This window comes from Tachypleus tridentatus, chromosome 8 (assembly GCF_004210375.1).
Source record: "Tachypleus tridentatus isolate NWPU-2018 chromosome 8, ASM421037v1, whole genome shotgun sequence".
NCBI classification, from domain to species: Eukaryota; Metazoa; Arthropoda; class Merostomata; order Xiphosura; family Limulidae; genus Tachypleus; species Tachypleus tridentatus.
In genome coordinates, this window is record NC_134832.1 from 50,373,878 (window position 1) to 50,397,852 (window position 23,975).

General features: G+C 34.8%; 1 protein-coding gene and 1 long non-coding RNA gene across 5 annotated transcripts in view; one reads left to right on the forward strand and one right to left on the reverse strand.

Annotated features, from left to right (window-relative positions):
• The window catches only part of LOC143222369 (semaphorin-2A-like), a 222,792-nt gene that overhangs the window by 175,094 nt on the left and 23,723 nt on the right, over positions 1-23,975 (reverse strand). The window contains exon 1 of one of the 4 annotated variants that reach the window (XM_076448816.1): positions 13,121-13,435. The exons of 1 other annotated variant lie outside the window; for it this stretch is intronic. The gene's annotated coding sequence lies outside the window, so the exon portion shown is untranslated. Of the gene's footprint in view, positions 1-13,120; positions 13,436-23,975 lie in introns of those variants that run through there. 2 more of the 4 variants (XM_076448813.1, XM_076448817.1) reach the window with 2 other exon arrangements.
• On the forward strand, positions 13,928-22,923 carry LOC143222370 (uncharacterized). The gene is made up of 3 exons (XR_013012204.1): positions 13,928-14,226; positions 14,597-14,736; positions 22,795-22,923. It is a non-coding gene; the product is annotated as an uncharacterized LOC143222370 (long non-coding RNA).

Consider the following 23,975-nt stretch of genomic DNA (forward strand, 5'->3'; position numbering starts at 1 on the left):
GTTATCTTTATACTTCATTGTTGTCATATCAGTATTGGTAGTGGAAGGTTTAGTTACGGTTATCTTTATACTATTGTTGTCATATCAGTATTGGTAGTGGAAGGTTTAGTTACGGTTATCTTTATACTTCATTGTTGTCATATCAGTATTGGTAGTGGAAGGTTTAGTTACGGTTATCTTTATACTTCATTGTTGTCATATCAGTATTGGTAGTGGAAGGTTTAGTTACGGTTATCTTTATACTTCATTGTTGTCATATCAGTATTGGTAGTGGAAGGTTTAGTTACGGTTATCTCATTATACTTCATTGTTGTCATATCAGTATTGGTAGTGGAAGGTTTAGTTACGGTTATCTTTATACTTCATTGTTGTCATATCAGTATTGGTAGTGGAAGGTTTAGTTACGGTTATCTTTATACTTCATTGTTGTCATATCAGTATTGGTAGTGGAAGGTTTAGTTACGGTTATCTTTATACTTCATTGTTGTCATATCAGTATTGGTAGTGGAAGGTTTAGTTACGGTTATCTTTATACTTCATTGTTGTCATATCAGTATTGGTAGTGGAAGGTTTAGTTACGGTTATCTTTATACTTCATTGTTGTCATATCAGTATTGGTAGTGGAAGGTTTAGTTACGGTTATCTTTATACTTCATTGTTGTCATATCAGTATTGGTAGTGGAAGGTTTAGTTACGGTTATCTTTATACTTCATTGTTGTCATATCAGTATTGGTAGTGGAAGGTTTAGTTACGGTTATCTTTATACTTCATTGTTGTCATATCAGTATTGGTAGTGGAAGGTTTAGTTACGGTTATCTTTATACTTCATTGTTGTCATATCAGTATTGGTAGTGGAAGGTTTAGTTACGGTTATCTCTTTATACTTCATTGTTGTCATATCAGTATTGGTAGTGGAAGGTTTAGTTACGGTTATCTTTATACTTCATTGTTGTCATATCAGTATTGGTAGTGGAAGGTTTAGTTACGGTTATCTTTATACTTCATTGTTGTCATATCAGTATTGGTAGTGGAAGGTTTAGTTACGGTTATCTTTATACTTCATTGTTGTCATATCAGTATTGGTAGTGGAAGGTTTAGTTACGGTTATCTTTATACTTCATTGTTGTCATATCAGTATTGGTAGTGGAAGGTTTAGTTACGGTTATCTTTATACTTCATTGTTGTCATATCAGTATTGGTAAGGTTTAGTTACGATCTTTTTGTCATACTTCATTGGTTTAGTCAGTACGGTTATCTTTATACTTCATTGTTGTCATATCAGTATTGGTAGTGGAAGGTTTAGTTACGGTTATCTTTATACTTCATTGTTGTCATATCAGTATTGGTAGTGGAAGGTTTAGTTTACGGTTATCTTTATACTTCATTGTTGTCATATCAGTATTGGTAGTGGAAGGTTTAGTTACGGTTATCTTTATACTTCATTGTTGTCATATCAGTATTGGTAGTGGAAGGTTTAGTTACGGTTATCTTTATACTTCATTGTTGTCATATCAGTATTGGTAGTGGAAGGTTTAGTTACGGTTATCTTTATACTTCATTGTTGTCATATCAGTATTGGTAGTGGAAGGTTTAGTTACGGTTATCTTTATACTTCATTGTTGTCATATCAGTATTGGTAGTGGAAGGTTTAGTTACGGTTATCTTTATACTTCATTGTTGTCATATCAGTATTGGTAGTGGAAGGTTTAGTTACGGTTATCTTTATACTTCATTGTTGTCATATCAGTATTGGTAGTGGAAGGTTTAGTTACGGTTATCTTTATACTTCATTGTTGTCATATCAGTATTGGTAGTGGAAGGTTTAGTTACGGTTATCTTTATACTTCATTGTTGTCATATCAGTATTGGTGGTGGAAGGTTTAGTTACGGTTATCTTTATACTTCATTGTTGTCATATCAGTATTGGTAGTGGAAGGTTTAGTTACGGTTATCTTTATACTTCATTGTTGTCATATCAGTATTGGTAGTGGAAGGTTTAGTTACGGTTATCTTTATACTTCATTGTTGTCATATCAGTATTGGTAGTGGAAGGTTTAGTTACGGTTATCTTTTATACTTCATTGTTGTCATATCAGTATTGGTAGTGGAAGGTTTAGTTACGGTTATCTTTATACTTCATTGGTTATCATATCAGTATTGGTAGTTCAGGTTTAGTTACGGTTATCTTTATACTTCATTATTGTCATATCAGTATTGGTAGTGGAAGGTTTAGTTACGGTTATCTTTATACTTCATTGTTGTCATATCAGTATTGGTAGTGGAAGGTTTAGTTACGGTTATCTTTATACTTCATTGTTGTCATATCAGTATTGGTAGTGGAAGGTTTAGTTACGGTTATCTTTATACTTCATTGTTGTCATATCAGTATTGGTAGTGGAAGGTTTAGTTACGGTTATCTTTATACTTCATTGTTGTCATATCAGTATTGGTAGTGGAAGGTTTAGTTACGGTTATCTTTATACTTCATTGTTGTCATATCAGTATTGGTAGTGGAAGGTTTAGTTACGGTTATCTTTATACTTCATTGTTGTCATATCAGTATTGGTAGTGGAAGGTTTAGTTACGGTTATCTTTATACTTCATTGTTGTCATATCAGTATTGGTAGTGGAAGGTTTAGTTACGGTTATCTTTATACTTCATTGTTGTCATATCAGTATTGGTAGTGGAAGGTTTTAGTTACGGTTATCTTTATACTTCATTGTTGTCATCATCATCAGTATTGGTAGTGGAAGGTTTAGTTACGGTTATCTTTATACTTCATTGTTGTCATATCAGTATTGGTAGTGGAAGGTTTAGTTACGGTTTATCTTTATACTTCATTGTTGTCATATCAGTATTGGTAGTGGAAGGTTTAGTTACGGTTATCTTTATACTTCATTGTTGTCATATCAGTATTGGTAGTGGAAGGTTTAGTTACGGTTATCTTTATACTTCATTGTTGTCATATCAGTATTGGTAGTGGAAGGTTTAGTTACGGTTATCTTTATACTTCATTGTTGTCATATCAGTATTGGTAGTGGAAGGTTTAGTTACGGTTATCTTTATACTTCATTGTTGTCATATCAGTATTGGTAGTGGAAGGTTTAGTTACGGTTATCTTTATACTTCATTGTTGTCATATCAGTATTGGTAGTGGAAGGTTTAGTTACGGTTATCTTTATACTTCATTGTTGTCATATCAGTATTGGTAGTGGAAGGTTTAGTTACGGTTATCTTTATACTTCATTGTTGTCATATCAGTATTGGTAGTGGAAGGTTTAGTTACGGTTATCTTTATACTTCATTGTTGTCATATCAGTATTGGTAGTGGAAGGTTTAGTTACGGTTATCTTTATACTTCATTGTTTGTCATATCAGTATTGGTAGTGGAAGGTTTAGTTACGGTTATCTTTATACTTCATTGTTGTCATCATCAGTATTGGTAGTGGAAGGTTTAGTTACGGTTATCTTTATACTTCATTGTTGTCATATCAGTATTGGTAGTGGAAGGTTTGAGTTACGGTTATCTTTATACTTCATTGTTGTCATATCAGTATTGGTAGTGGAAGGTTTAGTTACGGTTATCTTTATACTTCATTGTTGTCATATCAGTATTGGTAGTGGAAGGTTTAGTTACGGTTATCTTTATACTTCATTGTTGTCATATCAGTATTGGTAGTGGAAGGTTTAGTTACGGTTATCTTTATACTTCATTGTTGTCATATCAGTATTGGTTGGAAGGTTTTAGTTGGTTATCTTTATACTTCATTGTTGTCATATCAGTATTGGTAGTGGAAGGTTTAGTTACGGTTATCTTTATACTATCATTGTTGTCATATCAGTATTGGTAGTGGAAGGTTTAGTTACGGTTATCTTTATACTTCATTGTTGTCATATCAGTATTGGTAGTGGAAGGTTTAGTTACGGTTATCTTTATACTTCATTGTTGTCATATCAGTATTGGTAGTGGAAGGTTTAGTTACGGTTATCTTTATACTTCATTGTTGTCATATCAGTATTGGTAGTGGAAGGTTTAGTTACGGTTATCTTTATACTTCATTGTTGTCATATCAGTATTGGTAGTGGAAGGTTTAGTTACGGTTATCTTTATACTTCATTGTTGTCATATCAGTATTGGTAGTGGAAGGTTTAGTTACGGTTATCTTTATACTTCATTGTTGTCATATCAGTATTGGTAGTGGAAGGTTTAGTTACGGTTATCTTTATACTTCATTGTTGTCATATCAGTATTGGTAGTGGAAGGTTTAGTTACGGTTATCTTTATACTTCATTGTTGTCATATCAGTATTGGTAGTGGAAGGTTTAGTTACGGTTATCTTTATACTTCATTGTTGTCATATCAGTATTGGTAGTCATACTTCATTGTATTGGTAGTGGAAGGTTTAGTTACGGTTATCTTTATACTTCATTGTTGTCATATCAGTATTGGTAGTGGAAGGTTTAGTTACGGTTATCTTATATACTTCATTGTTGTCATATCAGTATTGGTAGTGGAAGGTTTAGTTACGGTTATCTTTATACTTCATTGTTGTCATATCAGTATTGGTAGTGGAAGGTTTAGTTACGGTTATCTTTATACTTCATTGTTGTCATATCAGTATTGGTAGTGGAAGGTTTAGTTACGGTTATCTTTATACTTCATTGTTGTCATATCAGTATTGGTAGTGGAAGGTTTAGTTACGGTTATCTTTATACTTCATTGTTGTCATATCAGTATTGGTAGTGGAAGGTTTAGTTACGGTTATCTTTATACTTCATTGTTGTCATATCAGTATTGGTAGTGGAAGGTTTAGTTACGGTTATCTTTATACTTCATTGTTGTCATATCAGTATTGGTAGTGGAAGGTTTAGTTACGGTTATCTTTATACTTCATTGTTGTCATATCAGTATTATTGGTAGTGGAAGGTTTAGTTACGGTTATCTTTATACTTCATTGTTGTCATATCAGTATTGGTAGTGGAAGGTTTAGTTTCACGGTTATCTTTATACTTCATTGTTGTCATATCAGTATTGGTAGTGGAAGGTTTAGTTACGGTTATCTTTATACTTCATTGTTGTCATATCAGTATTGGTAGTGGAAGGTTTGAGTTACGGTTATCTTTTATACTTCATTGTTGTCATATCAGTATTGGTTTGTGGAAGGTTTTAGTTACGGTTATCTTTATACTTCATTGTTGTCATATCAGTATTGGTAGTGGAAGGTTTAGTTACGGTTATCTTTATACTTCATTGTTGTCATATCAGTATTGGTAGTGGAAGGTTTAGTTACGGTTATCTTTATACTTCATTGTTGTCATATCAGTATTGGTAGTGGAAGGTTTAGTTACGGTTATCTTTATACTTCATTGTTGTCATATCAGTATTGGTAGTGGAAGGTTTAGTTACGGTTATCTTTATACTTCATTGTTGTCATATCAGTATTGGTAGTGGAAGGTTTAGTTACGGTTATCTTTATACTTCATTGTTGTCATATCAGTATTGGTAGTGGAAGGTTTAGTTACGGTTATCTTTATACTTCATTGTTGTCATATCAGTATTGGTAGTGGAAGGTTTAGTTACGGTTATCTTTATACTTCATTGTTGTCATATCAGTATTGGTAGTGGAAGGTTTAGTTACTTGTTATCTTTATACTTCATTGTTGTCATATCAGTATTGGTAGTGGAAGGTTTAGTTACGGTTATCTTTATACTTCATTGTTGTCATATCAGTATTGGTAGTGATTGGTAGTGGAAGGTTTAGTTACGGTTATCTTTATACTTCATTGTTGTCATATCAGTATTGGTAGTGGAAAGTTTAGTTACGGTTATCTTTATACTTCATTGTTGTCATATCAGTATTGGTAGTGGAAGGTTTAGTTACGGCCATCTTTATACTTCATTGTTGTCATATCAGTATTGGTAGTGAAAGGTTTAGTCACAGCAATCATTAGATTTGAAGTTCGACGTTCTAAGTACTAAATTTCACCTCGCAATAGGTGTATGTAACTTTACTTTTTACATAAAGAAAGGACGAAGGAAATATGACAAATTACTTGTGAAACACGCACAAACAACAACTATAACCAAAAACTTGGAGGTGTCATTGCAAGTTATCAACTCACATCAGATACCCTTAAAAGTGCTACATGGAAACCACTAAGTTGAAAGTCCACTTTCATCTTAAACCGGAAAAAAATACCGAAAAGGGATCCCCCCCTCCCAAATATAGACAACTCTCAAGTTTTCAAGACGATGAACTATTTGTGTTGAAGAGGTGCACATAATGAGGAATACAAAATTCTTAAAAGAAAGTTATGGGTTCAAGCTTTGCACTGCGCGTTCTACTGTACTTAACAAAAAACAAACTTGAATCGAACCTGAATACAAAGTACTTTTTTCGGTTATTTCCCTACTTGCTATTTGAAGTTTTTGTTTGTTGTTATCTGTCTATAACCATCTTTAATTTTCATAGTTTGTTGCTAAGCCCAAAGACACACAAGAGTCATCTGTGCTGTGCCCACCATAGGTATCGAAACCCAGATTTCAGTGATTTACCACTGTGCCACTGGGAGGGGGCACTAATTTACAGCTGAAAGGTTGGAAGGAAAGAAGAGGAACTACTCAACAGCACTCACCGCCAACTCTTCGGCTACTTTTTTCTGACCTTATAGTGGGATGCGATCATTTCTCTTCAAGCGTATCTACGGTTTCAAAGTGCAGAGCGAGTTTTTATGACAAAAGGTCGCGAATCATGAGCCCTAGGATTCACAGTTCAAACACGCTATACGCTACGGCCAGTCCATAAAGTGTGAGTGATTAACTTACATCATACCAAGTTAAGGTACATCACTTTTCAACCTCGCAACACCATTGCCACGTGAGGCCGAAACCTTAAATCTATAACAATCAACGTTTAATTTGTTACGCAGACTTATTTTCAACCGTGCAACGAGAACGTGACATATATTATATATCAGCAAAAATACCCGCCCTTTAGGGATTTGCTGGAATTGTCTGGCAGTTCAACAACAATACTCTCACACTGAACATTAAATAATGTTCCCCATCCACGATAAAAGGGTTTTATTGAAATTATAGTTTAAAAATGAGCTATCATTACAGCATTACATCACAGAGTAGACGTTATTGAAAGTTTTCTTTGTAGACGCAGTTATCAATGAAAACAACTTCCTTCTTTGTTGCGAAGCTTAGAGGATTTTCACTAAAGAAAAACAAATATAATTTTACGTTTTTGTTTTCTTATTGTTTTATTTTTTGACACACCCCTTTTTTATAAAGTTTAATGGTTAAATATAAAACTTACAACTTTTATGGAAGCTTCAGGTTTTTATTTATTGTTCAGCTATAAAAATACTGCATGTTTATAAAAGAAAAATAACATTACCAAGTTATGATCAGTGACAAAATCCGAGTTTTAGACGTATATACATTTGCAAGTTCAATTATAAGATATATATATATATATATAAAGACATTTAGCACTAATTCAATCTGATTATAATGAACTATGTATGTTATCTAACGGCTGAAACTTTCATTGTAAAATCTAATTTCTAGTCAAAAGTAGGTAGTTTGGTTTGAATTTTGCGTAAAGCTACACGAGGGCTACCTGCGCTAGCCGTTACTAATTTTGCAGCGTAAGACTAGAAGGAGGCAGCTAGTTACCACCAACTCTTGGGCTACTCTTTTACCAACAACTAATGGGATTGACCGTAGCATTATAATGTCCCCACGGCTGAAAGGACGAGCATGTTAGTTGCGACGGGGATTCGAATCCGCGACCCTCAGATTACGAGTTGAACTTAACCCATCTGGCCACGCCGAGCCGAAATAGGAAGTCTCAACATTTCTCAGGAATAATCCATTCTTTCTAATCAGGGCCTGAACACTGTGAATGATAACGTGGCACGGTCGTCCAATTGGCTACAAAATACTTAAAACTTTTAACAACTGTATATCAGATTAATACCAAACGTCATTCAGATTTTCGGCTGACCAGCGTTCGCAAAGATATCTTACCCTATCCTGAATACCCTCTATTAAGCGTGCAGGATGTTATATGAATTAGTATCTCTAACGAGCAATATCCTAGCCAGAAATCCACACATCTAAGAATAATAAAAACATGCAACTGAAAATGTAACACATGTATCTAGGACTAATCAAATAAAAGCAGACAATATTGCCTGTACGGTTATTATACATAACCCAAGACTTTGACACACTTTCCTCCATTTGAGGATGTTATGACCCACCCACAGTCTACTACGCAGCATGCTAATGGGAAACATTCAGGTTAAATATCGTATGACACAAATGACAACCAGATGTACGATCATCATCTTCCAAGATTTTTCTCCTCCCCCTGGCTATTTGTCTTCATCTAAAATAACCACTTTTCATAAACCGAAAGGGATTTTGAAACTATATGATTTACATGAAAAGGGCAAAAAGTTATTTGATATTTGTTTTTCTTTATTATTACGCACCAAACGACATAATGAGATATCTGTCCTGTGTCCACCGCCGCTATCGAAACGTGATTTTTAGCGTTACAAAGTCATCAGACCATTAGAAACCAGAAACACCACAACACACACGCACATATACATATCGAACAAAATTTGTTTGGTTTGTTTTGAATTTCGCGGAAAGCTACTCGAGAGTCATCTGCGCTAGACGTCCCTAATTTAGCAGTGTAAGGCCAGAGGGAAGGCAGTTAGTCATCACCACCCACCGCCAACTTTTGAGCTACTCTTTTACCAACGAATAGTGGGATTGATTGTCTCATTGTAACGCCCCCAACGGCTGAAAGGGCGAGCATGTTTGGTGTGACGGAGATTCGAACCCGCGACCCTCAGATTACGAGTCGAGTGCCTTAACCACTGGGTCATGCCGGGCCAAAAAAACTTGTACAAACTAAAATTAATCGAGTTACACTAGTCTCAACGCATGTTATTTCTTCTGTTTTGTTACAACTCATTCGATATCTGAAGTAAGAACACAAACAACACGAAAACAAGCAAACATCTTTTAATAAACACTGTGTGTTTCAACAACAATTGAGAAACATGCATAACAGTGAACTCCTGAAACAATAACCATTACTTGTTAGCTTTCTTTCTGACAAACACGTTTTTTAAAGACAGAATCGAGCTTGAATGTAGGTTTCCGTTTCTTTTCGTTGATGTTGTAACTGGTAGTTCCGGGTGAGGTAATAAATTTACGATATTTACCATATGATAACTATTTCTACTGACTTTATGAAAAAAACACACGCATTGTGGTAATCGTTGTGTGTACGTGTGTTGTGGTTTACAGGTGTGTTAGCACCGTCTTGTCTGGTCTAAATAAGGACATAGGACCGTGATTAATACCGGCTTGAAATTCCATGACACATGCTAGATGGATTATTAAAAAAAAAAAAAAAAACCCGTAGTGTAACTAAACAATTGGCAAATCAAAGGGCTACACACCTATTCTTACACGATCACGTACCTTAATAATCAAGTTTAGCCTGAACAGCGTTCAATCTAGGCAAGAAAAGTAGTGAAAGGATCACATTTCAATCAGTTATTTAACTTCTGCCTTTTTTCTAGGAATTTATATTAAATAAATATTTAAACGGTTATTAAAAATGGCGTAACGTGATGAAATACGAGTGGCGACACCATTTCCGGTTTGTTTTCTAAACGAATTAAAACGACGCTTGAATTCGCATGTTGCTAAAGAAAACAATAACAACTTCCAAATGTTTAATATCCATCTTGAAACTACATGAACTTCATGAAACTACAGACTCTCTAGCAACGTAAACATACACGTGTTTTTAAAATGTATCCATATCACAAGTGATTAGCTATTTACCAGTTTAAACTGGATGAATTTTTGTATTGTACGGTATGAATTATTAAACACGAATACATGGCCCGGCATGGCCAGATGGTTAAAGCACTCGACCCGTAATATGAGGGTCGCGAGTTTAAATCCCTGCCACATTTAACATGTTCGTCCTTTTAGCTGTGGGGGCGTTATATTATGTTACGCACAATCCCACTATTCGTTGGTAAAAGAGTAGCCCAAAAATTGGCGGTGGGTGATGACGATTACCTGCCTTCCCTCTAGTCATACACTGCAAAATTAGGGGCGGCTAGTAGAGCTGACTCTCGTATAGCTTTACCCGAAGTTGAAAAATGTCTAAGCAGATAATTATAATGGTTTCACAAAAACAGCAATATAAGGTTTGATTGCGAACCACCTTACCAGCCGGCAAACCTATAGAATAACAATCAGATTAAAAAGTGGGTGACTTGTTTATATGTGCCCACCTCAACGAATTGTGGCGATATACGCCTCGAGATTATCACTGAACCGTGAGGAGTGGGATGGAAATATGACGGAAATGTTTTCTCGTTTTATTTATAGTCAAGAAATTCAAATTACGTTTTTACTTCAACCTGTCAAGCTCGGGTATTTCACGTTCTGAACAAGCGAGATGTTTGCAAGGTTTCACAACTTTCATCTTTCAATGAAACTGGAAAATAATTATTCCAGAAATTGTTTTATGTTATTAAACATAAAGCGACCTTATGGGCTATCTGTGCTGTCAAGACTATAATTGTCGAGGCCCAATTTTTAGTATTATAAGTCTTCAAACCTACAGCTGAGACACTGAGGGACCATCCCACAAATGATTTGTGTTTAAAAAGGATCACACCAATAAATACCGAATTTGACTTTGTTCATTGAATTTCTCGAAAGCTACACGAACGTTCCTTGCGATAGCTGTCCATAATTTTAAAGTAATAAACTGGAAGGAAAGTAATGAGTTAACACCCCGCCCCACCTTCAATTGTCGAATACCAAAGAATAGTGGGATTGACCCTCACAATATAACGCCACACATGGCTGAAAGAGTGAACGTGTACGGTGGCAAAATTTCGATCCGCGACCATCGCATTGTGAGTTTGTTTTGAATTTCGCGCAAAGCTACACGAGAGCTATCTGCGTTAGCCAACCCTAATTTAGCAATGCAAGACTGGAGAGAAGGCAATTAGTCATCATCACCTACCGCCAACTCTTGGGATACTCTTTTACCAACGAATTTATAACGTTGTCAGCAGGACTGACTGTAACATCATAACATCCACACGCCTAAAAGGGGCGAACATGATTGGCGTGACGGGCATTCGAACCCGCGACCCTCAGATTAGGAGTCAAGTGCCCTAATCACCTGATCATACCGAGCCCACATTGCGAGTACTTCAGTTGTGATTTATCATACGCATACTATTAAAAGTAAAAAAGGAAATTATTAAATACAGGGTATTTATGTTAATAAAACTGTAAACTAGTGTTTGAGTAACCCAAACCTTGGATATCTGCCACTAAGAAGTTATGCCACTTTCTTATTGTCCGATTTTATACTAAAACGAGAACGTGGAGTGCGGACAGTGTGTGATTCAGTATTTCACTATTTTGCCCGGCATGGCCAGATGGGTTAAGGCACTCGACTCGTAATCCGAGGGTCGCGGGCTCGAATCCCCGTCACACAAATCATGCTCGCCTCGCCCTTTAAACCGTGGCGGCGTTATAATGTGACAATCAATCCTATTATTCGTTGGTAAAAAAGTAGCCCAAGAGTTGGCGGTTGGTGGTGATGACTAGCTGCCTTCCCTCTAGTCCTACACTGCTAAATTAAGGACGGCTAGCGCAGGTAGCCCTTGCGTAGTTTCAGGCGAAATTCAAAACAAACAAACAAACACCCAATTGTGAAACCAAGTTATCCATAATGATTTACAGTTAAAACATATTCTACATTTGCTTTGGGTGTATTAAAGAAGACGAAAAAAGCGACAGTCTGACTATTCGATTAGAGCAGTCCGAGAGTTGGCGGAAGGTGCTGTTTACTAACTGTTTTTCCTGTAGTTTATCAATTCAAAGTTAGGGACAGTTAGCACAGATAGTTCTTTTGTAGCTTTGCACGAATATTTGAAACAAACAGGCTTTCCGTTTAATATTTCGCCACTCGACTTGGTAAACACCAGTCTGAGGAAGTCCTTTGTTCAACCTGTGCTCTACTGAATTGGTTGTGAATGAACTACAATGACAAAATTGTAGAAATACAAAGCGCTTTTGTCCCAGGGTCCTTGGAAGGAGGAGGCTCTGTGCAAAGGGTAATTGTAACTGACACAAACTAGGTTTTAATTAATTCAAGAATAAGCCGGATTTCAATAACGAAGATAAAAATATACAGGAAACACCGAAGCTTGTATATAAAACAATTATATTTTATGTGACTTGACTCTAGTTGTTCCAAACATCCAGATGGCGCGGATAAAATACACTTTACACAAACAGTGACTAATTCAGATACGTGCTGAATGACCATGCCTTTCAAAGGTCTCGGAAATTACCGAGTCTTTGGTTTAGTTTGGTTGTCTGGCTAACTAGAAAATTGGAGACTTGTTTCACTTCTAGAAACGTTATACGTATTATATGACGCCGCACACTTAAAAAAAATAAAATAAAAAGAGTTAATTAGATTATTATTCAACTCTCTTAAAAAAATTTTCTCACATCCGAAATAACCTTCTTTGAATTATTCACTAGTCCAGAATCGTAAAGAAACTGTTGGTATAACTGTAAGATTCTAACAAGGATGTTGACACACTTCTATATTTTAAAGCCTTATTCTACAATTCCGTACGAAGTATGGTAAACTGTCCTTCTTACGGGTTTCACACAAAGCAACCTCTATATGTACTTATAATTAATATAAAATTGTGGAATATTTACAGGGGCTGAATATTCTCTATCCTCACATCCAAATACACCGATAGCAACGAGGGTACATTTACTCAGTTAACGATTAGACGCAGTCAAATTCTTATAACCTTTAAACATATAATTATTAGCCCTAACGGCCAAAAACCAAACTATACTTTTAAAGCTGATTCAGCCATCTATATTTCCCTTTTAAAATTTATATTTCCAACTGTAGTGTCTGCTTGTTTTTGTGTTCAGAAGTTACTAACACTGAAGTATTCGTCCTCCACCCCCAATCAGACAGTCCAAGTAAACACCAGAAACCTACCTTTTATATTACTTTCTGAAACGGTTCCATGTCACATAAGTCTCACCGGCTCCGGAAACTTCTCTCTTTCAAAATGAAATGTCTACAGCTGTTCAAACCAGCTCTAGGGGCAACTTGAAAAGCAAGACCATGAGGTTTTGGTACGCCCACTCGGTATGTCAACTTCTGTGTTTCGAGCGGGCGGGTCTGAGTTTCCCAGAGCCCCAGGCCTGAGTCAGCACGAGCACACCACCTAAAAACAGCAAGTTTTGAAGAAAAAAGTTAGAACTGCCAGTACGGGGTGGATGGTTGTGTTGAAATCGTAGTCACTGTCTACCCAATCCTCATACCAACGAAGAAGAACCATTAATTATATATTTGCTTAACTGACTGCAAAACATTTCACAACAAAGACTCGTGAACTCGCAGCGCTAATCACAAAACGGCAGTAAACATCCTACAAAATAAGAACAGTTTAAAGGTATACACATTCTCTTACAAAATCATTACTGGTGACGAAATAAAAACCACATTATTTCAAAACTAAAGAGCTTGGTATGACGTGGACTAGCAATCTGAAAATGGCCAACCCAACTCTTTATCGGTAAAGACCAGCCCAAGTCGTGGCTGTGGCTAATGTTGACTAACTACATTACATATATCTTTTAGTTCAAACTTGGGGACAGCAAGAGAAACTAGCTCTTGAATAGCTTTGCGCACAGTTAAGTAAACAAAAAAGTCAAAACTAAAATACGAATTCGACATTCCGTGTGTTCCAGTGATAGCCAAGGAATAGAAGTTATACAAATAATGAAATATTAAGTCGATTCATTATCCGAAGGACGCGGGTTTGAATCCCTGTCACACCAAACATGTTTGCCCTTTCAGCTGTTCAGGCGTCATAATGTTACGGTTAATCCCACTATTCGTTGATAAAAGAGTAGCCCATGAGTTGACGGTGGGTGGTGATGACTAGCTGTCTTCCCTCTAGTCTTACACTGCTAAATTAGAGATGGATACCGCAGATAGCCCTCGTGCAGCTTTGAGAGAAATTCAAACCAAACAAATACAACTTGTTACATTCAACAGTGCAAAAACATATCAATTATCAAGTTCGATCGTTTGAGGTATGATGTAAAATATGGCTCAAAAGAACACCTTCTGTTAAGCACTAATCTACGAAATGGACTAATTGTGCTGTGCCTATTGTGGTTACTGAGACCTGGTTTTTAGGTTTATTAGCTTACAAACTTACCGTTGAGCCACTGGAGAAGGGGTCTCCAAAATAAAATTGAGGATACTTGAATGAGAATACGTGTAATATGTTTAATACTAAGTTAAAAATAATTAATTAGATGTTTGGAATTATGATATCTTTTTTTTTACTTCTTTTGTTTGGATATTATTCGATGAAATTTTCGTTTATTATTAGAAATTATTTCCCATTAAGAATTTTAATGTACATGTAAATATAATTTCTTATTTTGTGTATTACAGCTTCAGCCGAAAGTTTGTATTAACTGAAACAGACTTAACCCTAAAGTTGTCAGAGGTGTGTTGAATGCTACTCGAAGTTAGTGAACAAACATACAGATAACGAAAAGTGTTTCCGTGGACAGAGCAGTGAATTCAGTTTGGTGAGATCAAATTTAACAAATTTTCTTTCTAAAGACTTTTCTTAACGCAAGTGTCGAGTGAGTGTGTTTACTGTTGTTTACGTTTTAGTGTTAGAACGTCAAATATGTCGAGTGTAATTTTACAGTTGAAACTATAAGTTATCGTTTAAGGTTTTAGTGTAACTTAACCCTGAAATTAGGAATCTTTAAATACAGAAAGCAGTTGCTGTTTTGGTCATTACAATGTTTGACAAACAATAAAATGCACTAAAATTTTCTTGTGATTTTAGAAAAAACTTTCATTTGAAAATGAGTTCTTTCAGTCATCGTTTGACTGCATATTTTGGCGAGAGTCATTGCCTTTCTCAGAATAATTAACCTAAAAAAAACAGACCTGTTTTAGTAAATATACATTGGTAGAATGTTCAAAAGTCATGCTTGATGTAGTATCACTTGTAAGTGTGTAAAGCATCATGTTAACATGAAATTCAAACCTTATAAATGTTGGTACTCACAATGGGGTTCCTGTTGAAGATTATAGCATCAGGATCCAGTCAAGAAGACAAAACAAGTTAGAATATGTTACTTCATCATTCTCATCCTAGCCACTTTCACTGTCTTAGGCTCTTTACTAATTAGCAAACTTAGATATGTTACTTCATCATTCTCATCCTAGCCACTTTCACTGTCTTAGGTTCTTCACTAATTAGCAAACTTAGATATGATACTTCATCATTCCCATCCTAGCCACTTTCACTGTCTTAGGTTCTTCACTAATTAGCAAACTTAGATATGATACTTCATCATTCTCATCCTAGCCACTTTCACTGTCTTAGGCTCTTCACTAATTAGCAAACTTAGATATGATACTTCATCATTCTCATCCTAGCCACTTTCACTGTCTTAGGCTCTTCACTAATTAGCAAACTTAGATATGATACTTCATCATTCCCATCCTAGCCACTTTCACTGTCTTAGGTTCTTCACTAATTAGCAAACTTAGATATGATACTTCATCATTCTCATCCTAGCCACTTTCACTGTCTTAGGCTCTTCACTAATTAGCAAACTTAGATATGATACTTCATCATTCTCATCCTAGCCACTTTCACTGTCTTAGGCTCTTCACTAATTAGCAAACTTAGATATGATACTTCATCATTCTCATCCTAGCCACTTTCACTGTCTTAGGCTCTTCACTAATTAGCAAACTTAGATATGATACTTCATCAATCTCATCCTAGCCACTTTCACTGTCTTGGGTTCTTCACTAATTAGCAAACTTAGATATGATACTTCATCATTCCCATCCTAGCCACTTTCACTGTCTTAGGTTCTTCACTAATTAGCAAACTTAGATATGTTACTTCATCATTCTCATCCTAGCCACTTTCACTGTCTTAGGTTCTTCACTAATTAGCAAACTTAGATATGATACTTCATCAATCTCATCCTAGCCACTTTCACTGTCTTAGGTTCTTCACTAATTAGCAAACTTAGATATGATACTTCATCATTCCCATCCTAGCCACTTTCACTGTCTTAGGTTCTTCACTAATTAGCAAACTTAGATATGATACTTCATCATTCTCATCCTAGCCACTTTCACTGTCTTAGGCTCTTCACTAATTAGCAAACTTAGATATGATACTTCATCAATCTCATCCTAGCCACTTTCACTGTCTTAGGTTCTTCACTAATTAGCAAACTTAGATATGATACTTCATCATTCCCATCCTAGCCACTTTCACTGTCTTAGGTTCTTCACTAATTAGCAAACTTAGATATGTTACTTCATCATTCTCATCCTAGCCACTTTCACTGTCTTAGGTTCTTCACTAATTAGCAAACTTAGATATGATACTTCATCAATCTCATCCTAGCCACTTTCACTGTCTTAGGTTCTTCCCTAATTAGCAAACTTAGATATGATACTTCATCATTCCCATCCTAGCCACTTTCACTGTCTTAGGTTCTTCACTAATTAGCAAACTTAGATATGTTACTTCATCATTCTCATCCTAGCCACTTTCACTGTCTTAGGCTCTTCACTAATTAGCAAACTTAGATATGATTGATCGCACCTCAACTAACGAAGGTTATAAACTATCTGACAAACATTTATTGTTGTTTATATTGGCTTTTTCGGTACGGGTCTTCCTATGGTCGGGTTCAAAGGATATGTAATCCCGTTTGTAGACTTAGTTTCAAAGTGTTACTTTACTATTTTACGAATAAGTTTGGTACGACATTGTAGATTATTATGCACATTTTAGTGTTATACATTAGCTAATTTCTAAATTTAAAAGTAAATATTAAAACAAAAATCCAAAATATCAATTTTTGAGTGTCACGTGGTATGTTCACTACAGGTTTGGTTTAAATTAGATGTTTGTGATGTCCAAGTACAAAGTACGTAGGTTCCTATGAATTAGAAACTCAAAATACTGATACTAACAAGCTAGAATACAAAATAAGAACCTCCTATGGTTTCTATTAGCTGAGATATCACGAAATTTAACGAATCAAACACAGTGGTCCCTGCTCACTTCTCCCAATTTTAAAAATACTCCCATACGTATACACACTTCTATCTATTAGGTGTGAATAGCTAATTCAAACCTCAAAATGTCCCGCACGTGGTTTTATTAGTCTATAGAAGGCGGGAAGCTCCCAATATTATTTCTTTGTCTCGAATTTGAGAAGGAAAAGGTAAGTGAAAATCTTGTTTGAAGAACAATTTTTTTAAACCAATCTTGTTCATTTGTTTTTGAATTTCTCGCAAAACTACACGAGGACTATCTGCACTAGTCGTCCCTTATTTAGCATTATAAGACCATAGGAAAGGCAACTAGTCATCACCATCCACCACCAACTCTTGGGCTACTCTTTTACCAACGAATAGTGGGATTGACCGTCACATTATAACGCTCCCACAGATGAAAGGGCGAGCATGTTTGGTGTGACGAAGATACAGTCTAGTTAGTAAGCCTGATAAATTACAGTGGAATTCTATGATATTGATAGAATAGTTTATAATATTTGGTTATATTAAAATGCGAAATAAAAACTTAAAAAAAATATTTTGTGCTAAATCTGGCAAGGTTAAATAAATTACGATAGGCGGACAAATGAGTACAAAGTTTGTAAGTAGAAAAAAATCAGTTTTCTATTTGCATTATTTACTGTTGTATGTTTTCAGAAAAATAACTGAAACTTAAGAACTTATCCGTAAATAGTAATAGTATATATATGTAATATATTATAACTTTTACAAAATACTGGTATACTGGAACAAACCGAAGAGTTTGTAAAGGACAGTTATATCCTATTAGATATGGTAACATGAATGTATGTGCGTCGCGTTATTGCAACTTCTGCAATGCAAGTTAAACACGGCTGAAAGATCAATAAAATAAAAATAATAAATATATATAGATGTACAGTGTTATGAGACTTAAGTTTTTCAAACTAAACGTTTGTGTTTTTAGTTACAATTTATAGGCATTCTAGAATGTAATAAAAAGCGGGATTCTTATCTATTTCTTACTTTTTTTTATTTTGGTTGCGAGGTCGGTCAAATCAACCAAACCGAACGAGAGAAACAACATATAAAATATAAAGTTCTTAAAAGCAAAACAAAAACGTTGAATAGCTATCTAGAAATTGTTAGGTGGTTATAGAGATTTTGCATGAGAAATCTGGCAATATTTTGATGCATGAAAGTATTTTAATATTAAAGTCAAAATTACTTTGCACGTTGTATAGTAAACAATCGAAAAGATAAAAATGCAGGAGAAAATCACCTCTTAAAAATCTTCAAAGTTAATTTTTTTAAATCAGATATTTTGTGTAGTAAAGCTCTGTAATGTTCAGTGATAATAATCTACAAAATTTCGTAATGATACGCAAATTACATTAAACGTAAAAATTATAACCAGCACAAAATGGTTACGAGGCTGGTGGCGACAGAGCTACTGTGCAGAGTCCTTAATGTCATGAACGTGTTAAAACTATTCATACAGTTAGGAATGGTTTACAATTATTCTTAATCCAGTAAACTCTTCATTCAAACAATAAAAACTCTTGTTACTGGTTAAACAAAAGCTATTGTTACTTTGCAACCAACGAAAGTCATAACAAACATTTATTGTTGTCTCTAATAGTGCTTAGTATCATATATGTTAAAAAAAACATTCTTACAGTGCAACCAAAGGTAAAACAGAAATTGCCCTGATGACAAGTGGCTTTGCAAAGATCTTTCGTCAACACCAAACCAACATTTATAGTTTCATTATCAATCAAAAGATCACACGTTTAGTTTATAAAAAATTAAATTAATGGAGTTTCTTTTGTTCAAAGTTGCTAACAAAAATAGCAATTTCTGTAGAATTTAAAGTTTGATACATTTTACTTAAGTCTAATAAATTGCACACAGTCAAGCAGTTCCATATTAAATGCAACATATCCTTGTATTATGCTGACATCATTGTATTATACATAAATTTACATGATTGTTTATTAAATCTGCATGTGGATATAGCACGTTACAACTTTGAAATTTAGACCAACTAGTTTCACGTGATATCCTCGCGCTTGTGCAATTAGCTGGCTAAACTTCATAACGTAATTTATTGTACGGTCGCGTTAATGCAGTGTGGATATAATAATCCACCTGTATACTTGCTATATAATTACGACATATTACAAACCTACCTGTAAATGTACATTCACCGTCGCACACATGGAATAGGTTAAGTTCCGTGCATTTATGACTGACTATACAACTAGAGTAGGCTTAGAATATTAAAACTCCAACTATATTAATGAATAGTTTTCTCAACCAAAACAGTCATTAATCACGAATTTCTACAAAAGTTGAAAAAACCCTGCTGTTTAACCTCTTTATAAGTATTATGTAGGAATCATGTGACAGTATTTTTAGCTTTAAAATTTATACAGAAATTATAAAACAACAGAATTCAAACAACTTTATTTTCATCTCTATAAATAACAAAGAACATAACAGTCAGTAACAGCTTTACAGCTCCATGAATCATACCAGAGTGTGATTTCACACACATACAATCCATGTGTGTGAATATTTCGTGGACTAAAGATGTAAGTTTCATTAACACTGGTGACACTTTTGTTCATAAAAGTAACGAGTTTATAGACTTGATGTAAACATCTAGAACCAAGTCTCTCTATTTTAATTTGAAACTTTGATTTGTTTTTACAGACATCTACGGTGCATTAAGTATACTGGCCCGGCATGGCCAGGTGGGTTAAGGCGTGCGATTCGTAATCTGAGGGTCGCGGGTTCGCATCCCCGTCGCACTAAACATGTTCGCCTTTTCAGCCGTGGGGACGTTATAATGTTACGGCCAATCCCACTATTCGTTAGTAAAAAAGTAGCCCAAGAGTTGGCGGTGAGTGGTGATGACTAGTTGCCTTCCCTCTAGTCTTACACTGCTAAATTAGGGACGGCTAGCACAGACAGCCCTCAAGTAGCTTTGCGCGAAATTAAAAAACAAACAAACAATAAGTATATTACGGCACTAAGTTAAAGTGTAATCTTATGAAACAGGGTATATAAAAAACAGTGACATTTAAGTTTATCTTCTTCTTATGGTCCAGTCAAAACTAATTTAAACTCGGAAAACTTCAGAACTAAGTTTGATATTAATAAACAAATAAAGTTTAAAATATGTTGTTTGATATCGGACGGCAGTTCCTGAAAAAAAAAAGAGTAAAACATCTCACAATTAATACTGCTCAAAGCATCAGAAAATCAGATTTTCTTCTCTTTATCTAATGTGTTCTAAGTTCTCGATTAAGGCTTAAAATTAAAACAAGCCATTAAAATAATCTTAAATTTCTCTGACGTCATAGGTTTTCTTAACTAGAAATAAAATAAACCTGTGTTCAAACCTTTGTTCACGTGATTTATATTTCTATACCTCATTAAAAACGACAACAAATATTTTAGGTTTATTATTTTATGTTTACAGACTTTTTTTCGAAAAAAGTGTATAAACCAAGTTTCGTATTGTTTAACGGGGCGAATCACTTCGACAAATAACAACCGATTGATTATATATAGCTTATCCTTCAACTTAAGCCTATCCTTGAAAAAACAAACAAACAAACAAACAAAGAGGGCTCTTTACTCAGTATGTTTTCCACAACTATACGCTTTGACCTCTCTACAATCTTCTAAACGTATCGAAGCGAAAGTAGAAAGAAGCAGTGAAACCGAATAAAGAATAGTATGTGACCTTAAGCTTTTCACGAATAATTTAGTTCCGTAAATAATCTACAGAGGTCGCTAAGCTACCAAAATATGCAAGAATTTTAAAACGTTAGTGTTTATAGTTCATTGCTAAAGTGAGACATATTGTTGTTTCTTTTACTAAGTTTCTTAACATGCACAACTGCCCAACCCATTTCTGTCTTTTTCTTGTTAATACGTTGTTTGTTAGCTGTGCACATACTGCAGGGTGTTCGGAAAGTCACTGTGCACTTATATATTTATTAACAGACAAAACTGCACAGTGACTTTCCGAACACCCTGTATTATAGTTTATACACTTAATATGTTTCAGATGTTTGTTACAACTGGCACAAGGCCAAGAAGGTCCCACGGCTGTAAAAGACACATTCGTGTCGCAATTGTGTTCATATTTAAAATGTTTTTTCTGTAACTTTACACCACGGTCTTGCCATCTACAAGTAACTAACATTAAGTATTTGCATTCTTAAGAGCTTAAGAAAAACACGCAATAGTCAGTTAAAGTTTTGATGTCTGTTCTAACAGTATGTTCAGGATTACCTACACATCACTTTTACAGCTTTTGATAAGATGAAAGAACTTTCTAGAAATATATTTTAAAATAAATACATGAGAATAAAGTCGTTGTTTCAGCCGAAACAAACAAAATTGGATGTCTACGCTCTGTCCACCGGGAGGAATCGAGCCCCAAATTTTAGCACCAAGTCGTTAACCAGAAAATAAGATCTGAGGATTGAAAACTATGCTCTTATTGTAAAGCATGAATTACACTAACTACGCTCCTTGAACTTCCACCGTTACCTGTATAGTTATACAAGTGACTAGAGAAACGTATGCCCGAGGGCTTATAATACTATAATTCGGGATTTGATCCCTGCAGAAGACGTTGTGCATGTTCCCTTGAAAGAGACACGACAGTTTCTCAATTTTGAGGAAAAAAACAAACTCAGATGACACCACTAAGAACAGGCTAACACACACTTTTCATACGTTGTTACCCTAATTACTATGACCATAAATTATCCATAGTACGTAATACAATTACTACACCTTGTAAATGTTCACATTAAAACTAATACCTACTTGTCTTTTTACCTATCATAGTCAGCAGTTTACAATGATATGTGCATCCATATATATGACAGAGAAAAACATTAGAAGACTAAATACCTGGAATATCTGAAGAGAAGAAAAATACAAAATGAATACATGAGCGTGAAACTAATATATTGTTTGAATTAGTGGTTAATTATCAGAAAGAGTACGAAAGAATGAGAGAACGTTATAGAGCAGTTCGCCTGTCCTTATGTTTGGTTTATTGTTGTGTATCAATTTATCTCTTCAATAATATAAATTCTTATGTTCATATCAGCTCCTTCAGCCAACCGAATTCTACTACCGGAGTGCTGGTATAGAACAGGTCTATAAGCTTCTTGTCCAGTCACATCCTTCTGCTGGATCACAACCGTGTGTCGGTTCCTTAAGCTGTCCCACCATTTTCCAGATTTGGTAGTATATAACAGTTTATTCTTTCTGATGACTCAGTGGTATGAATGATATCATTCGTCGTTTCTTCTTTCTCCTTTTCTGGCTTGCTACTTCATATCAATGTGAAAATTACATTCCGAAATTTCGGACTGATAAACAAACATTCGTTCGTCAAGAGTTACGCGGCTTTAATCTATAACTTTTTTTTTTTTAAATCTATAGTGCAAAAGTCTTCAGTTTATTTGTAATACAGAAACTATGTTGGGTTGAGTTGTTTTTTGTTTCTTTTTACGTAGAGGAGCGAACAACGTTTCGACCTTCTTCGGTCATCGTCAGGTTCACAAAGAAAGGAAGAGGTAACTAACCGGAAGCTGACCACATGTTTGAAAAGGGTTGTGTAACTGAGTGTCGGAATGTAGAGGGCGTTTGAATATATAAATTTGTTATTTATTTTAGCCCAAAATAAACCAATACAAAGGAACACCTTTATACCTATATAAAAAATAATGTAATAAATAATAATAAAATAAATAATATGAAACGTTGTTCGCTCCTCTACGTAAAAAAAAAAAAAAAATCAACCCAAACGAGCCGTTTTTACATATATATTTTTCTCTACAAGTGGGTTTTCTCGACATCACTGATTATGATTTGTTTTGTTTTTCATACGATAAAACCAAAACTTTGTAACTACCTAAGCAGGTGAAACGTTCTCTTCGAATATTTGGCACTTTTCAAGCTTCGATATTAACACGATTCTTTAACGAAATTCAAAAACCTATCACGGCAACAATACAGTAATTACCAGCACGTGACTCGAGGTCAGAACGAACACGTAAAGAACACCTGGTGACTAAATCAGATAATTGGGCAGTATATTGGTTATCGTGCATAACAACGTTGTTTTAAACGGTTAGTTTGAGAAATTCACGCAAAAAGTAAAACTAATAGTATTTATACAAAATATAAACACACTATCTTAATGTTTTTAATTATTTAACAGTAATTCCTTAACGGGTAAACTGTGAACGCACGAGTTTGGGGGATTTTTTCTTTTTTTTTTTTTCCTAAAGAAAGCTAAAATTCGTCGGGTAAATTGCTTAGTGACCATACAGCGAAGTATATTAGAATAATATAAATATTCTGATTTCAGAAGAGTGAAACCCAATAAAGTATAATACATATTCTGGTTAATAGGTTATTAATATTCTGGTTTCTCAACAACAGATTTATTGGACAAGCAAGGTTAACTAGCGCTATGTAGTTGCAATATATATATATAACTTATGTTTCTACAACCAACACATTCTCAACGTAATTAAATTGTCATAGATCAAAGGTATCAGTTAGATCTAACATATTCGTAAAAACGTGTACTTTTGATTATAACTCATATTAAACAGTCTACGAGTCGTTTTATTAGATCAATAACTGTATATTAATATTACATTTATGTAAAAATGCCAACGAGTGCCTA